This window comes from Hippopotamus amphibius, chromosome 15, assembly GCF_030028045.1.
Source record: "Hippopotamus amphibius kiboko isolate mHipAmp2 chromosome 15, mHipAmp2.hap2, whole genome shotgun sequence".
NCBI lineage: Eukaryota > Metazoa > Chordata > Mammalia > Artiodactyla > Hippopotamidae > Hippopotamus > Hippopotamus amphibius.
In genome coordinates, this window is record NC_080200.1 from 33,601,778 (window position 1) to 33,617,736 (window position 15,959).

The window sequence follows — 15,959 nt, forward strand, 5'->3', positions numbered from 1 at the left end:
ACTCAGGTGACTGCAAGAGTTAAGGGAGATTAAGACAAGAAACAAACTCCCAACAGTAGTTTGGTAAGTCCAAAATCAAGATTTGGATATCATGCTGGCATCAAGCACCAACCCTTCTAAATGGACACAAAGACACACAGGCCTCCCTCACTTGGGGCGGGGGGGGTCGTCAGGACCAGGAAATGACCATGCAAGCGGAAGCTGGAAAAGGCAACCTTGTTCATCCACGGCGGAAACATACCATGGTCCCACAGCATTCAAAACATTGTATCAAAACATGTACAAACGGCTCTTCCTCACTCCCAATGAAAACTGCAGAGAACGTCCAAAACAGCCAACGTGTGATTTGCTTAGCAGATTGTCATGGAGAGCCTCGACCAGAAAGCATCGCTTTCGGTTTGTAACATCATAGGAACAGCAGTCTCAACAGCGCTTGCCTTCTTGGCGCAGTATCATTTCTACGCCTGGATACACAGTCCTACTTTGGGGTGGGGGGGTGGGGGTGAGGGAGCCCTGCCAGCAGTTCCTATTTTTCAAAGCAGACCTCTTCCCCCTCCCCCCAACCACCACCACCATTTTTCTTATTTTTTTTCTCTTTCCTCTGGTCTCAGGTTCTGCCCAATCCAGTCCACTGGCCTCCATCCCAGGCCACTGTGGGCTGTGTGTACAGATTTGCAAGATGAAGACAGTTCTCCCCAGAGAACCGGGCAGCCGCCCGGCTGAGATCTAAAAACCGATCTGCTCATGCAGTTCCACTTTTTCTTTTTCTCTTTTAAATGGGCTTCTTTCTGTCAAGGAGAAGATTTCCAAATCAAAAGGAGACCGAAAGATTTCTAGGTTCCACAGCTTCAGGATTCCATGGATCGGGGGTGTCAAAAAGTCTGCGCAGGGCCTTCAGTAAAGGCCGTCTTTCTCAGCGCACACAAGTCAACCCGAGACCAAGGCAACCTGAGGGCAAAACCCCTCGCTTGATTTCATTTCTCCCATTAGGCCCCGAACATCAGAGCGCGTGTGACAGAGAGAGAGAGACAGAGAGAGACAGAGACAGAGACAGAGACAGAGACAGAGACAGAGAGACAGAGAGAGAGAGAGAGAGAGAGAGAGAGAGAGAGAGAGAGAGAAACCCCACAAAAGAGAAACAAACGAAAACCCCAGCAAAGGTTCCATACATTGTTCGCCAGGATTGGAAGTGATGACGTCGTTGCGGGGGAGGGGGAGAATTATGCGGAGGGCACTTGCAAACCTCGCGGTTGCAGCCAGCAGGTGCTGACAGATACGTTTTTGAAACCGGCTGGCGGCGCCCTTGAGCTTCCTACGGTTCTGACCATACCCGTTCTCAGGGAGGTGGCTGTGGAGCCCAGGATAGGCCACGCCAAAATGCACCTCCGTGGCACAGTGATCATTTGGCGTGACGGTGACCTCAAGCAGGCGGCCAACACAAGAGGGACCCTCGGGCTCTTCTTTGTGTCTCCCTGAAAGCGAGACATCCATCTCTCTCTCGGGTGAAAGGCGCACTCCCTGCATCTGCACCTGGAGTTAGGAGGACGCTCCGATCCCCAAAGTAGGGAATTCATTGGGGCCGAGAAGCCTAGGGAGACAGACACTGTGACTTCTTTCAGGGACCCCCCCCAAGCCCAAACTCTGTTTAGATTCTTCCTTCCCTCAGGGCGCACCCGAAAGCTAAGTCTCTCGGTCTGATCCCTGTCTCACACATGTACTGTCCCTTGGTCTACACAGTCGAAAAGCTGCCCGCCTCAGCCACTTCTCACGGCTAGAAGGTAAAACAACAACAACAACAACAAACGAACACGTGTTCCCGCTCCCGCTTCCTCTATCCGCCTTGAGTCCATGTTAGGATGAGTCCAGCCACGAGGACTCAAGAGGGGCAGAGGGGGAGATTTCCCCCTCCCCCAAACAGGAAGGGGTCTGGAACTCTCTTCCCAGTGGCCACCCAGCTCAACTCTGGGTGCCTGAACCCTAGTTTGCCTCCTTTCGAGTTTTAAATGCTCTTCCCTGGGTTAGAATCACAAGGAGAGATGCTCACGCATGTATGTCTTCCAAGTTTTACGTGACATGGGGCAGCCCTCCTAAGAAAGCAAAGAAAGACTCAGAGAAGTGGCAACACCTACAATCTCTTCGGTTCTGCTGAGGAGAGGGAGGAAATCTGGGAAAGTAACTATACTATGGCCCGGGCTGGCGGGCGCCGGGGTGGGGGGGGTGTTAAGGGAGCTAAAGGAGGATGAGATTTCTTAGAAACTCATTCTTAGGCACAGAAACATTGGATGGATGCGGGACCCCACCTCTTCTTTTCCCTTGTGTTGGGAAGATCATTTGGCTCCTGCCAGCTGGGGTTTCATGCCCCCACGAATCATCAGGCGAGTGCTCCGGAGAAAAGAGCGAGAGCACAGGTCAGGAGAACATGGAGAAGATGGCTGCCGGATGCCCGGGGCCACACGGATGTCTTCGGGGGCACAGGCACGTCCACGATCTGTGGACCATGTCTACGGCAGATTGGGTGTGTAGGTCATTTTGAACAGGCTCCCATCCACCTGCCCTCATTGGGGTCCTGTCTCCAGCTCCCCTGAGCGGTGCCGTCACGGCCAGGTGAAGACAGGGCTCCTCCAGGGGCGGGCCCGTGCCAGAGAAAGGGAGACGGCAGTGAAGTCATCGAGCTTCGGGTACTTCTACCAGAGTGACTCTCCTTCATCAAGTCCCCGGCAGGTGGAGGGACACGTCTTTCTGACACGGTGGGGCCAGGGGAGGCTTAGAAAAAGGCTTCTGACAACCGCACCATCAAGTATGAGCTCTCCGTTTCCTTGACGGAAGAGTCCCCCACTCTCCCAAGTGGTAGAGCTAGGAACGGGCCCCTCGGGTCCCATCTTACACGTGAGAATGACATGCTGACTTTACCCCTCTTCAAGGCGGAGTTTGTAAAAGGTCAGCCCTGGAGGAAGGACCCAGCTTGTCAGTCCTCTCATGCTATCATCCAAGCCGAGGAGAGCCGTGCCAGGCCTCCACGGAAGGAATACGGCGGTCGGCTGCCTTTGGAGAAGATGGCTCTGTGAGCAGCAGCGTGGAAACCAACCGAGAAGCAGGGGCCACTCTAGAGGCCAGCAGGGTCCTTAGGGGCCCAGCCAGGCCAGGCCAGGCCAGGATGGAGAGAGGGGATGGAGCCGGACCTTTGAGGCCCTAGCCTCCACAGCACCTGGGATTCTGCTGGGATTCTTGAGAAACTCGCTCCACATTCTAGAAGGGCCTGCGTGTCAGAAAGATACGAAGCCATACTTTCCTTAAAGAGCACCTGCCCTCAGGAAGTGGCACTCAGCACGCTCGCTGGTGATGGGCCAGACACACCCATAGACACTCAGGTTCCAGGGAAAAGCTTTGCTCAGCTCTTTCTCCCCTTGCGTCCTCAAAACACAAAGCCATCGCTTCCGGATACCAGGGAAGCTCTCAGGTAGGTTTGTGCTGGGGCGGGCGCCAACTAGAACTGTGAAGAGGGGAGATCGGAGCCGCAGAAGCTCTGGGGCCCCGAGGAAAGACGCCGCCGCCGATCCACCTCTCGCACCTTCCTCTCAGCGGGAGGGCCAGGGACTCTCCCCCCGCACAGGATCCTGGCCACACACGAGGGAGGGCCCACACCCACTGTCCTGCTCCTCTTTGCCTGGGGTGGGTTCAGAGACACTGGACTCGGCTCATCCCTCTCCACAGCGGCGCGTCCCTCTCCACAGCCGTGCACGGCAGGCAGCAGAGCAGAAGAACAAGAGCTGGCATCGTCCACCGTTCCCAGAGCTGCTCCATTCCCGTCCACGCGCATCCGGATGGGGCGCACAGACAGGGCGCCCGTCCTGAGGTCACCGTGTCGCTCCAGGTGCGGACTCCCGAGATGGTGACATCTCGGTCGAGGAGACCGTCCCCTGTGAGACCACAGGCTTGGCAGTATTGCCGAGAGCATGCTTCGTGGGCCATCTGCAATTCCATGTCACCGGAAACATACCGTGTCAAACTTGTGCTCGGCCTCCAAGTCAAAGGGCTGCCTGAGGACTTTGACCGACAATTCCAGTTGCTCCTGGCCTAAGAGACACAACTTCTCCCAAGAAAACAAACCGTAACACAATGTAAAGTCTGACCTACCTCCAGACGCGTGTTTGACGTGGCACGGCCATGTCCGGAGGCTCATGTGACTTCCATGCGGGGGCAGCCTGGGAACCGCCTTTCTGAGTCTCCCCCTCCCCGTGCGACCCCAGGGTAGGGCTGGTGCGAAGAGAACGCTGGATGGGATGTAGGCATTGGAAGTGAAGCCACAGCCAAGGCTCTCTGCAGGCTGTCGCCATCCCACACGGTGACAGGTGGGCACAGAGGTGCAGGGTGGAAGGCTGTCCATCCACACATACACACACACACACACACACACCCACCCACCCCCGCCGCCCTGCGTCTGGCTAGTGTTCCCAGCTGGTGCCCCCTGGACGACAGTGGCCCAGGCCACTCCTGGCTGCCTGGCCGCAGATCCACCGAGGGACAGCTGTGCCTTCCCCCGAGTCTCTCCATGTCTCCCCTGTGGCCCCGCACATCGGTGGCTACCTTTCCCTGTGGGCGCTGACAGCTCCATCGGCACTGCCACCTCCGCCACTGCCACCGGGCACTCAGAGGACTGAGAGCCACAGCCTTCCCTCCCCTCCCCTCCTCCGCAGCCCAGCCCAGCCCTGCCCTGCCCAGCTGCTCCCAGGCCTCTGGAAGGTCCAGTTCCTAGAACGAGGTCTTCATTCCTGTGACTCCCACGGTGTCTCTGCTTCCATGACACAGACCGGCTATGTTGTCCCGACAGTAGGACACACACAGAAACCCTGTGTGAAAATCATGAGGCTGACAGCATCATTCGTCATCTGAGACAGAAAATCAATACAGATATCATATTAAATACACATAATTATACGTAGGGGTGTGTGTGTGTGTGTGTGTGTGTGTGTGTGTGTGTGTGTGTGTCTGTCTGTCTGTCTGTCTGTCTGTCTGTCTGTCTGTATCTCACTGCAGTATTCACACAAGCATTGCCAGCCAAGCAGAACCTCAGGTCTCTGTGATAATTGTCCCTGGGGATGTTCTGCCGACTGTCACGCAGAGACCGTCGTTGTACGGAGACACAGGTAAAGACGTGTGTTTGTCAAGACAGGAGAACACAGAAAACACATCCTGTTTCACAGGGATGAACTAGTGTCATGATGCCAACCTGGGGACACGGGCGCCCGTTCATGCTCCTGGCCAGGCCCTGCAAGCATTAGGGGACCATCGCTTCTGTCCTTGTATGGGCCGCTCACTGCACCGAGTTCTTAGTCACCTCACGTAGCCCTCACCGCAAATCCACACCTTGAACGTGGTCCTCCTTCCTCATCGCCACCGCCACCACGTTCCTCCTGGTCTCTTTAAACGCGCACGCGTCCCTGGTGGGTGGGGTAAGGAGCCAGCTCCCCCCACCCCACCCCACTCCGGTGCCTGCCTGCCTGCCTGCCTGCCTGCCTGCCTGCCTGCCTGCGTGCGTAGAGTAGAAGCAGGGAATGTTCTGTCGTTCCCCCTTCCCAACCCGCGAACGAAGGAAACCTTCGTGTATCTTTCTATACTTTATGTGCTGTCGCCTACATGTGTTCCCCCATTTTTCTTTATCCACAAGAGCTCCCTGCAGTCCCCACTCTCTGTATGAACGGCATTCACACACGTCCAAAGTGAATTTATTTCAGCTTCTATCGGGTGGCATATCCAGATAGATCCTTTAGGTCAGGAAGCACAGAAACACAGCCAAGTCGAGTGAGTGCTGAACCAGAGTCATTTAGGAATCCTATGAGGTGACCAGTGTGGAAGGAGCATGTGTTCCAAGGCACTTCTTTTGATGTCTTAGGTTTACCTAGCCAGCAATGCAGATCCCATGAAAGTGGGCAGAGATCTTTTCTCCATAGGCTCTCCTGTTACGGAACGCAAGTGTGTTCCCGTGCCCACGGACGACACACAGTGAGGCCAAACAAGGGGACACGTCAGAGTTTGGGGCAGGGGAAGGTTTCTAGCATGGCCGAGCAAGGGGAGGGTGGGAATCTTTCTTTTCCAGAAAAGTTAGAACTTCTCTCAAGTTGCATGGGCCCAGAAAATGCTTTCTCCTCTTCGATCATCAGTCAAGGAAAGGTAGCACCTGGTTTTTCACGAGGAGATTTTCTTCCTAATTCCAGTTATCTTATAAAATAAAGAAGAAAAATTATGTTAATGTTTCACATAAGCGTCCAGGACTATTTCACTTCCATGATTTGAAGAAATGTTATTTTCTCTCCAACTGACACTGTCCTTGAAGGACCAAGCTAAACTTCTAAGGAGCCAAATTCCAAATAATTTTGAGACTAGGAAATACAAAGTGTAGTGTCATAGATTGATTGATGGATCCATTGATTTCATCAGACAGCAGTCATCACTTCTAAGATTATTCGAACACCACTAACGTTTGGGTAACAAAGTTGAGATGTCTGCGCTCGAGCACGTGCGCGCGCGTGTGTGTGTGTGTGTGTGTGTGTGTGTGTGTGTGTGTGTGTGTGTGTGTGACTCATAAGGGGATGTTTTCCATAGCTGTGCACTATGGCACTGCAGGATCTCTGGTTGCTGAGTACCCAGAGGTGGAAGCCCCGATACAGAGCTTGGACTGTGAAGTTATGCATGGGTTCTCAATGGTGTGTGTGGGGTCGGCCCCCCTAATCCCCCATGTTGGTTGTTCAACGGTCAACTCTAATATATAGATCAGAGAGGATATCATCCATGTGCTTCATATGAATAACTTTCCCAAATAATCTTTATCTTTTTCAAAGGAAGACATCCTGTAATCCATTTCATAAGATGCTATTGGGAACCTACTCCCCCAGCATGTGAATTATCCCTACAGAGCACAAGATCCCTGAGAAGGAGGAGCCCTGGACGCTGAGACACCAGGAAAGTAGGCTTTTAGATGATATTTTCTGCTTCTCATGAGATGACGGTGTCTACTGATCCTATTCAAGTGTGTAAAATGAGAGCCCCCTGGCAAGGATCAGCAGAAGGTCTTTGCTGCTGGGCCCTGGGCTCTTCCTTTCAGTGGGGAGGCCAAGAGCCTCAAGAAGGAAGGAAGGAAGGAAGGAAGGAAGGAAGGAAGGAAGGAAGGAAGGAAGGTAGGTGGGAGGGAGGGAGGGAGGGAGGGAGGGAGGGGAGGGTTTGCCCGGTGCCATCAGGCCCGTGTGTCACCCTAAAGAGAAGGGCAGCCATCGCCACTGCTGGAATCATGTCCCCATTTCCTGGGCAGGACATTCAAGAAGGCCTCCTCCTGTGTGTTTCGTGCATCACCTCGACGGTGCCCCCAGGAATAGTCACCGGAGGGAACTGTGCAGCTGAGCCAACCTGCCTGGGAACACGGCCTCCTTCCTTTAAGAAGTGGAAAACTCGCCCAGTGCTCTCTCTGTTGTTGTTTTTCCGGTCCTTATCCTTGTCCTTGTCGTCGTCATCGTTACTGTTGTTAACAAGTGAATGAGAGTGAGTCAGAAAGAGAAAAACAAATATTGTATATTCACACATATATGTGGACTGCAGAAAAATGGTACACATCAACTGGTGTGCAAGGCAGAAAGAGAGACACAGATGTAGAGCACAAACATATGGACACCAAGTGGGGAAAGCGGGGAGGGTTGGGGGGGAATGAATTGGAAGATTGGGGTACCAAATTGTACACTCTAAATATATACAGTTTATTGTAAAACATGAAAAGAAAAAAAGTTAAGAAAAAGTGAATGATGCCTCCGTCTAGAGGAATACTTGGCAGTTATTATGTTCAGGACCATTTCTTTTTCTGCCATTGATGGAAAACTCCTTGGATCCCGTTAGCATTTATGGATTCAAGGAGTGCAGTTCTTCATAGGTTCTGTCACGTCGTTAGGAGGGGAATCCTCATCAAGTTGCTTCAACCAGGACTATGTGTCCTTCAGATGCGGAGATGGAAATGAATGGTGCTCTGCGGGGCGGTGGGGGGGCGGGGGCGCGATGATAGGCACCCAGGACTCCTTCCCCCAGGCCTCCTTTTGTTCCCTCACTGCTTCCTGGAGAAGGGACACCCCCCCCCCCCACGCACACACCGTCTAGGTGTGCTATTTGCTGTCCATAATTTCCCGTGCCCTTTGGGCATGGCTGATAGAGACGGACATGAAGCAGCAGGACGGCAAGCTGGCACCTGGGCCTAGGGAAGTTTCACAAGTGAAATATCAGAACTGGAGCTGGGACAGACATGCCTCCCCTTCCCGGGGCCGGGGGGGGGGGGGGGGGGTGCGGAAGCTGGGCTGGGGGAGCTGGAGACGAGGGGCACAGAGAGAGGCAGGGAAGGGAGGCCCCACGTGGGCCTGGGAGAGACGGGGATGGGGAGGGCGGGGCGGTGGGGGGCAGGGGGCCACTGCTGACCGGCCTGGGTTCGGGTTCCCTGTCCCCCGTCCTGCTGAGAACGTGCCTTTGCTTCCTGCCCTCAGGTGTGCGAGAGGAGCACGTTTCTTTTCAATAAAGACCAATACATCATGTCACACTATGTTTGGTTTTGCTTGTTCATGTTCCAGACGAGGCCAACGAACTCTCCCAGGGGAGGTGTGGGTACAAAGGATCTGACAGGATGGGAGGGTGCGGGTCTGCGCATGGGCCAAGAAATCCAGAAAATCTGTCGTAGCTGAGACTCAGGCCTTTTTCAGAAATAGGCCAAGAGAGTTCAGCTTTGACCATTCCCTGCCAAGCAGTCATCACAGGTGCTTCCTGGAAGGGATTGAGTTGCAGAAACCAGCGTGGCCCGCAGCCCTCAGGCCTCAGCCCGGCAGGCAGGCAGGCAGGCAGCGGCTATTGTCTGTTGGTCCCGCCCCCGCCCCCGCCCCCGCCCCCGCCCGCTTCTCCACCGCTCGCTCCTTCCCAAGTCGCCAGGGCTGATAGTTGCCGGGAGAGGGGGAGGGGAAGTCCGGACGCTTCATTCCGCAGGGCCTTGTTCAATCGCTTCATTCAAATGCAGAATGCTCTCCGGTCAGATCGGGAGCCTTTGACTTTGCCTCGAGCTCCCCTTTATCGAACGGCTTTTTTTTTTCCTTCCCCAATTTCCCCACCCTTAGGCTGCCCCCTCCAAACTGCAGGGAGGGAGGGAGGGAGGGAGGGAGGGAGGGAGGGATGGGTGAAGGTTGTGTGAGAACTTCTCCTTGTCTCAGGCAAATAGGAGTCCCCTCTTTTTCCTAACCCAGGAAACCCCACTAAACCATTTGAGAATCACGGACATGCGTGGAAGCAAACGTCTTAACTTGAGATCGTGCTCTGCTGTGGGAGGACAGAAAGGAGGGCCAGAATGTCCGGTCTTGTGCTGTCCAGTTCTTAAGCGACTTGAATTCAAGGAGACACATTTTGGGGCGGCCTACTCTGAACATATTGAAAGCTGACCTGGTGACTGTGTGTGTGTGTGTGTGTGTGTGTGTGTGTGTGTGTGTGTGTGTGTGTGTGTGTGTGAGGGAGAGGGAGATGGAGGGAGGGAGGGAGGCGGGGAGGGAGGGAAAGGGAGAAAATAGGTTAGTAGAGGCCTCCATTTCATGGAAACTGTTTCTGAGTTCTGAGAACAGGTCGGTTCTGTGAAACAGTTATCATATCTCCTCTCAGGAGGCAGTGATGTTGATGGGCTCCCAAAAACTAGGCCTGTGGTGCAAGCAATCAGGTTATTTCCTAAGAGGCACTTGTATGGAAACCAAAGGAAGACAAAGGTCCATCACTGGAGCCGATTATAAACCAGTGGGGGGGGGGGGGGGAGCGTGTGGGGGGCGGTGTCAGTGAAGAAGATTTGTAGATGTTAGGGTGGAAGCAACTTTAGCAGTTTGAAATGGCTGTGATGATGTCGGGTGTTTGGTTCGACTTTCAGACTGGCTCTCACAGAAACAGGCACCAGGATGGTTTCCACAGGAGCTGTGGTGGCCATGTCTCTAAAGTTTTCACCAAGTCCTCCAGCTTCGGTCTGTAGGGCTTCAGGCAAAGGGCCGTTTTCGTTGTCAGTGATGCCAAGTCAAAAGGGTGGGCGAAAGTGGGAAACATTCATGGAGAGAGTTGTAGCCAGATATTGGGGGCAACTTGAAAGACTTCAGGATCCAGTCCGGTTTTCAGGTGAAAAGCAACACCCTAAGGAAAATGAATAGCACCAGAATCTCATATCCACAAGTGTGTATTCCCGTTTTATGGAAACGTAACGTGGGCCTCTAAGGAACGCGTGCAAGTGACTCTCTTGCCAAAGAAATAAGGAGCCTCACGGAGAGTTTCTGAATTCTGGACGGAGCAGGTAGGGAGAAAAAGAGAAGTGATTCCATTTTGCTGACAAGGGTACAAGTCACCAAATGGATGTCCAACTTTTAAAATAAATTGGGTTTTGTTTGTTTTCATTTTCCCTTGTAGCTGGAAAAGAAAAGATTTCACAATCCGTCCTGTTCTCTCTCTCTCTCTCTCACTCAGGTTAGGAGATTCTTTTCTGTTTGAAATAATGGAAGCATTTATAATGTCGTGCAGTTTCAGGTGTACAGCACAGTGATTTAGATAGAAAGATAGGTAGATAGATAGATAGATATAGATTCTGTTTCAGATTTTTTTTCTCTTACAGGTTATTACAAAGTATTGAGTATAGTTTCCTGTGCCAAGTCGTAAGAGCTTGTTGATCATCCACTTTACGTATAGGAATGTGTATATGTTCATCCCAAGCTCCTAAGGTATCCGCACCCTGCCCCCCCCCCCCGCCCCCAGCGGCTTCCCCAATCAGTCCTATTGTAGACAAGTAGTCATACACACACTATCATCCTAGTCCTCAGTTCATTCAGCCCCACGTAGGTCACTCGTTCTTCTCGGAGTCCAGTTTTCCCATCGGCCCTGTCAATCTTGCCTGATGATTGAGCGTGACTGGAAAAGTGATGGTCCCAAGAAGTTTGCAAGAGCTTTTGTGAAGGCTCATAGGACTTGCCCAGCGAAGTGGGTGCCTTGATCACTGCAGGCTGTGGAAGGTATACCCAAAGTGGCAAACACAATTTTTTTTTAACCGTCTCTATGCCATGGTGAGGACAGAAGGCTTGCAGCAAGGGAAGGCTTCAACCCACATGGAAACCATACTCACCGTCACAGGAACGTTTGGATGACCCTTACTACGTGCCAGTGGAGTGAAGTCCAGTGGCCGGGGCTCAGGGGTTCCTGAGAGAGGAGGTCTGACGCCTCTGGGGACAAAGAGAATTGTTTTCCCCCAGGGTGACAAGCATGACAGGTCAGCCATTGCAGGTAACCTGTAGAAATCTTCCCACCAGCATCTATTTACAATTGGAGCCATTCGAAATGCACCAAGGTGGGTGGCGGAATGCGGGGGGCGGCGGGGACCTGGGGGGGGGGGTGAGGTTCCCCAGGAAGCCTGAGACATGGAGACCCAGTGGCCGGCCGGGCTGCTGCCCCTCTCTGGGGTCTGCTGTCCCTCTCTGGGGTCTGCTGTAGCCCCGACCCTCTGTTGAATGGACAGAATGGAATTGATCCACGTGTGGCCCCCCCCCACCCCCCATCATCTTTCAAGAGGCTGTTGTTGCCGCCTCGGCATGAAACTCGGGTGGAATATCTCCTTGATACTGGGCTCAGTCCCTGTCGTGTGAGCCTCCATTTGGACGACCGAAAACCCTGTATGCCAGGGCAGAGAAGAAGGATCCCATCATTTCCAGAGCAGCTGGAACACACCCGTGTATAGACACAAGCCAAAGAAGGCTTCACGTTCCTTCCTCTTCGACAACGCTTCCCATGTCAGGAAACCTCTCCAGGAAGCCTACTCCGTTTCATGGCTCTGCTTTCGAAGGAGAGAGAACACATTCTTGAGCTAGGCCCTCTCCTCTTGGATCCTCTCTCAACATGCATTCTAAGTGCAAAAGACTTCATGTGTCATTCGGTTTGGGGGCAAATGTGTCCAAAATACCCCAACGAGTGTAAAACAGTTAGATAGGTCACTGGGGAACAGTGCCTCCTTAGCCACGTCACCCACATCCCAGGGAAAGACTTGCTAGGCAAAGAGAGAAGCCTCTTTCCTTGTGAGCCAACCCTGGCTCTTTGAATATCAAGAGGACTAAGTCCACGTGAGTCCCCCAAGACCTGATAAAGGTAACCTAGAAAAGAAGTGATGATTTTTAGAAGACATAAGCCTGCCTGCCTGCCTGCCTGCCTGCCTTCCTTCCTTCCTTCCTTCCTTCCTTCCTTCCTTCCGGAAAAAGGAAGGAAAGCTTTCTCTCTCATGACGGAGAGAGCAGAGCAATAGAAGAAACACCCAAGCCCGAGCCCAAAGTTGGCCTTTTTCACCGAGAGACAGAAAACTGAATTCTAGTTTTGCACTGGTTTCCTGTTGATACGAACACTCATGTGTGTCCTTGAATCCATCCTCATCTTAAGCAGTCCTGACCACGGTTCCCATTCCTTTCCGAAGATTCTTCTCCTCAGAAACCTTTTCCAATCGCCTGTGCCCAGTTTTAGCTTTTCCCTTGTGTCCTTTGTTTCCCATTTCGAAATGACTAGCTTTAGGACCGAAATGTCTTTTTTTCCCTCCCCCAAACCTTATCTGCATACCTTCTACCTTGCCTCCCCCCTCCCCACACTCCCCAAAGAGGTCCTCTTCCTACAATGAGGATGGCGACCTCGGGTAGCTTGGACCACACACGTTCCTTCTTTAGGATGCCTCATCCTTGGACATTTGTCACCGCCCCCCCCCGCCCCCCACCCCACCCCACCCCACCCCACCCCACCCCACCCCAATCCAATCCAATGAAAGTAAGGAAGCCAACCACAGTGACCCGTGTGAACATGGACTGCCTTGTAGAAGTCCAGGCTCCTGCCTAGTTTGTGGTTTCCCTAAAGCGCAAGATCTGTGTAGGCATGGAAGCACGCATATGCTCCAACTCTCCGGAGCAGGGAGACCCTTAGGCTTGTGGAGCTAGGGACGTTTCAGCATTTTCCCTTCTTTGGAGATGATGTAGACAGGCTGCTGAATGTCCATTCTTTCATGGCACTCAGTCCACCCCTAAACCTAGAGATGTTGGAAAGTCTTGAAGTCGGCCTATGGAAAAGAGTTCTTGTGGAAGACGTTCCCTTACACATTCTCCTCATCTCGTCCACACTTCTGTCCTCTGTGTGTTATGAGCGGTCCCACTTGGATGATTCGTGATTTCTTAAGACAGGAAAGCAGTCAGTCCTCATCTCTACACCTCCCGGCCGCCCCCTCCACCACCCTGTTCCCGTGAGAGATTTTCTTCCTGCTTTCAGACGGGAGAAGGAAAGGAGGGTCCGTGTTCCCCTCCTGTTGTCACCTCGCATGGCAAAATCTCCCTATGCCACGGAGGCCCATTTGGGGGCGGTGTCCTGCGGGCCCGAAGACCTTCCGAGTCAACCTCAAGGAGGATGAGGATGTTCTCTCTTGCCACCGAACCGGTGAACCCGATGGCCTTCTAAGCAATGATGTCTCATCAGCCCACCCCACCCGTTTCACACAGAACGGAACAGCCTCTCCTGGATGACTCGGAGCAGGGGAGTTCCTGGGTCTGTCAGAGAGGGCCCTCTGCTGGCGGTGGGTGAAAAAGCACTGCACAGGACAGGAGGTGTTCGTGGTGTCCTTGGGAAGGAAAGGCGGGGGGGCATTTTATTCTTGGAAAGCTTATGCTGGCCCAGGATGTACACTATGAAAGATGATGCGACCTCATTTGGGGCGGGCACCAGAGGAGGGAGACGCGGGGCGGGGGGGGGGGGGGGGGGGCGGGGAGGTGTAGAAACGCATAAAAGCGGTCCTACCTTAAATGAATAAAAAAATAACAAGCAATATAACATGTACAATAAAATAGAGCACACGCAAAGGAAACGAAGGCAAAGTACAGGAAACGAAGAGAAAAATGCAAAGCCTATATACAGTGCTTCCATGTTCCTCATTCAATCAGCTTGGTGCAGGAATCTCCAGGAGATGAACAGCAAGCATACACGGGTCAAGCGGCGGCCGCGGGTCCACCGGCAGCCCGGGGCTGCGCAGCCCGAGTCCGCGCGTGCTGTCGCTCGGCGGCCGGCGGGCCGGGTCTCTGGGCGCCCGCGGCCCGAGGGTCGCTCGGCGGCCGGCGGGCCGGGTCCCGGGCGCGCGCGGCCCGAGGGTCGCTCGGCGGCCGGCGGGCATGGTCTCGGGCGCGCGCGGCCCGAGGGTCGCTCGGCGGCCGGCGGGCATGGTCCCGGGCGCGCGCGGCCCGAGGGTCGCTCGGCGGCCGGCGGCCCGGGTCCCGGGCGCGCGCGGCCCGAGGGTCGCTCGGCGGCCGGCGGCCCGGGTCCCGGGCGCGCGCGGCCCGAGGGTCGCTCGGCGGCCGGCGGGCATGGTCTCGGGCGCGCGCGGCCCGAGGGTCGCTCGGCGGCCGGCGGGCATGGTCTCGGGCGCGCGCGGCCCGAGGGTCGCTCGGCGGCCGGCGGCCCGGGTCTCGGGCGCGCGCGGCCCGAGGGTCGCTCGGCGGCCGGCGGCCCGGGTCTCGGGCGCCCGCGGCCCGAGGGTCGCTCGGCGGCCCGCGGCCACGGAGCCTGCAGGCCGCTCGGCGGCCCGGGTCCCGGGCGCCCGCAGCCCGAGGGGCGCTCGGCGGCCGGCAGCCCGCGGCCTGCAGGCCGCTCGGCGGCCCGGCTCTCGGGGAGCCCGCGGCGCGAGGGTCGCTCGGCGGCCCGCGGCCACGGAGCCTGCAGGTCGCTCGGCGGCCCGCGTCCCGGGCGCCCGCAGCCTGAGGGGCGCTCGGCGGCCCGCGGCCACAGAGCCTGCAGGCCGCTCGGCGGCCCGGGTCCCGGGCGCCCGCGGCCCGAGGGGCGCTCGGCGGCCCGCGGCCGGCTGGTCGACCTGCCTGCAAGTCGACCGGCGGCCCGAGGGTCGCTCGGCGGCCCGCGGCCACAGAGCCTGCAGGCCGCTCGGCGGCCCGGGTCCTGGGCGCCCGCATCCCGAGGGGCGCTCGGTGGCCGGCGGGCATGGTCTCGGGCGCCCGCGGCCCGAGGGTCGCTCTGCGGCCGGCAGCCCGCGGCCTGCACGCCGCTCGGCGGCCCGGGTCTCGGGGAGCCCGCGGCGCGAGGGTCGCTCGGCGGCCGGCGGCCCGGGTCTCGGGCGCCCGCGGCCCGAGGGTCGCTCGGCGGCCGGCGGGCATGGTCTCGGGCGCCCGCGGCCCGAGGGTCGCTCGGCGGCCCGCGGCCTGCAGACCGCTCGGCAGCACGGGCGTGGAGGGCCTGGGACCGCCGCCGTGCTGGTTACCCGGCGGTACGGGACGGCGCGGCCTGCTGGTTGACCGGGGTCCCGCGGGCCCGCGGGTCCACCGGCAGCCCGGGGCTGCGCAGCCCGAGTCTGCGCGTGCTGACGGTCTCCCGGCGGCCTGGCTCTCGGGGGCACGCGGCCCGAGGGTCGCTCGGCGGCCGGCAGCCGGCAGCCGGCAGCCGGCGGCCTGCAGGCCGCTCGGCGGCCCGGGTCTCGGGGAGCCCGCGGCACGAGGGTCGCTCGGCGGCCCGCGGCCACGGAGCCTGCAGGCCGCTCGGCGGCCCGGGTCCCGGGCGCCCGCATCCCGAGGGGCGCTCGGTGGCCGGCGGGCATGGTCTCGGGCGCCCGCGGCCCGAGGGTCGCTCGGCGGCCCGCGGCCACGGAGCCTACAGGCCGCTCGGCGGCACGGGTCCCGGGCGCCCGCGGCCCGAGGGGCGCTCGGCGGCCGGCGGGCCGGGTCTCGGGCGCGCGCGTCCCGAGGGTCGCTCGGCGGCCGGCGGCCCGGCTCTCGGGGAGCCCGCGGCCCGAGGGTCGCTCGGCGGCCGGCGGCCCGGGTCTCGGGGAGCCCGCGGCGCGAGGGTCGCTCGGCGGCACGCGGCCACGGAGCCTGCAGGCCGCTCGGCGGCCCGGGTCTCGGGGCGCCCGCGGCCCGAGGGTCGCT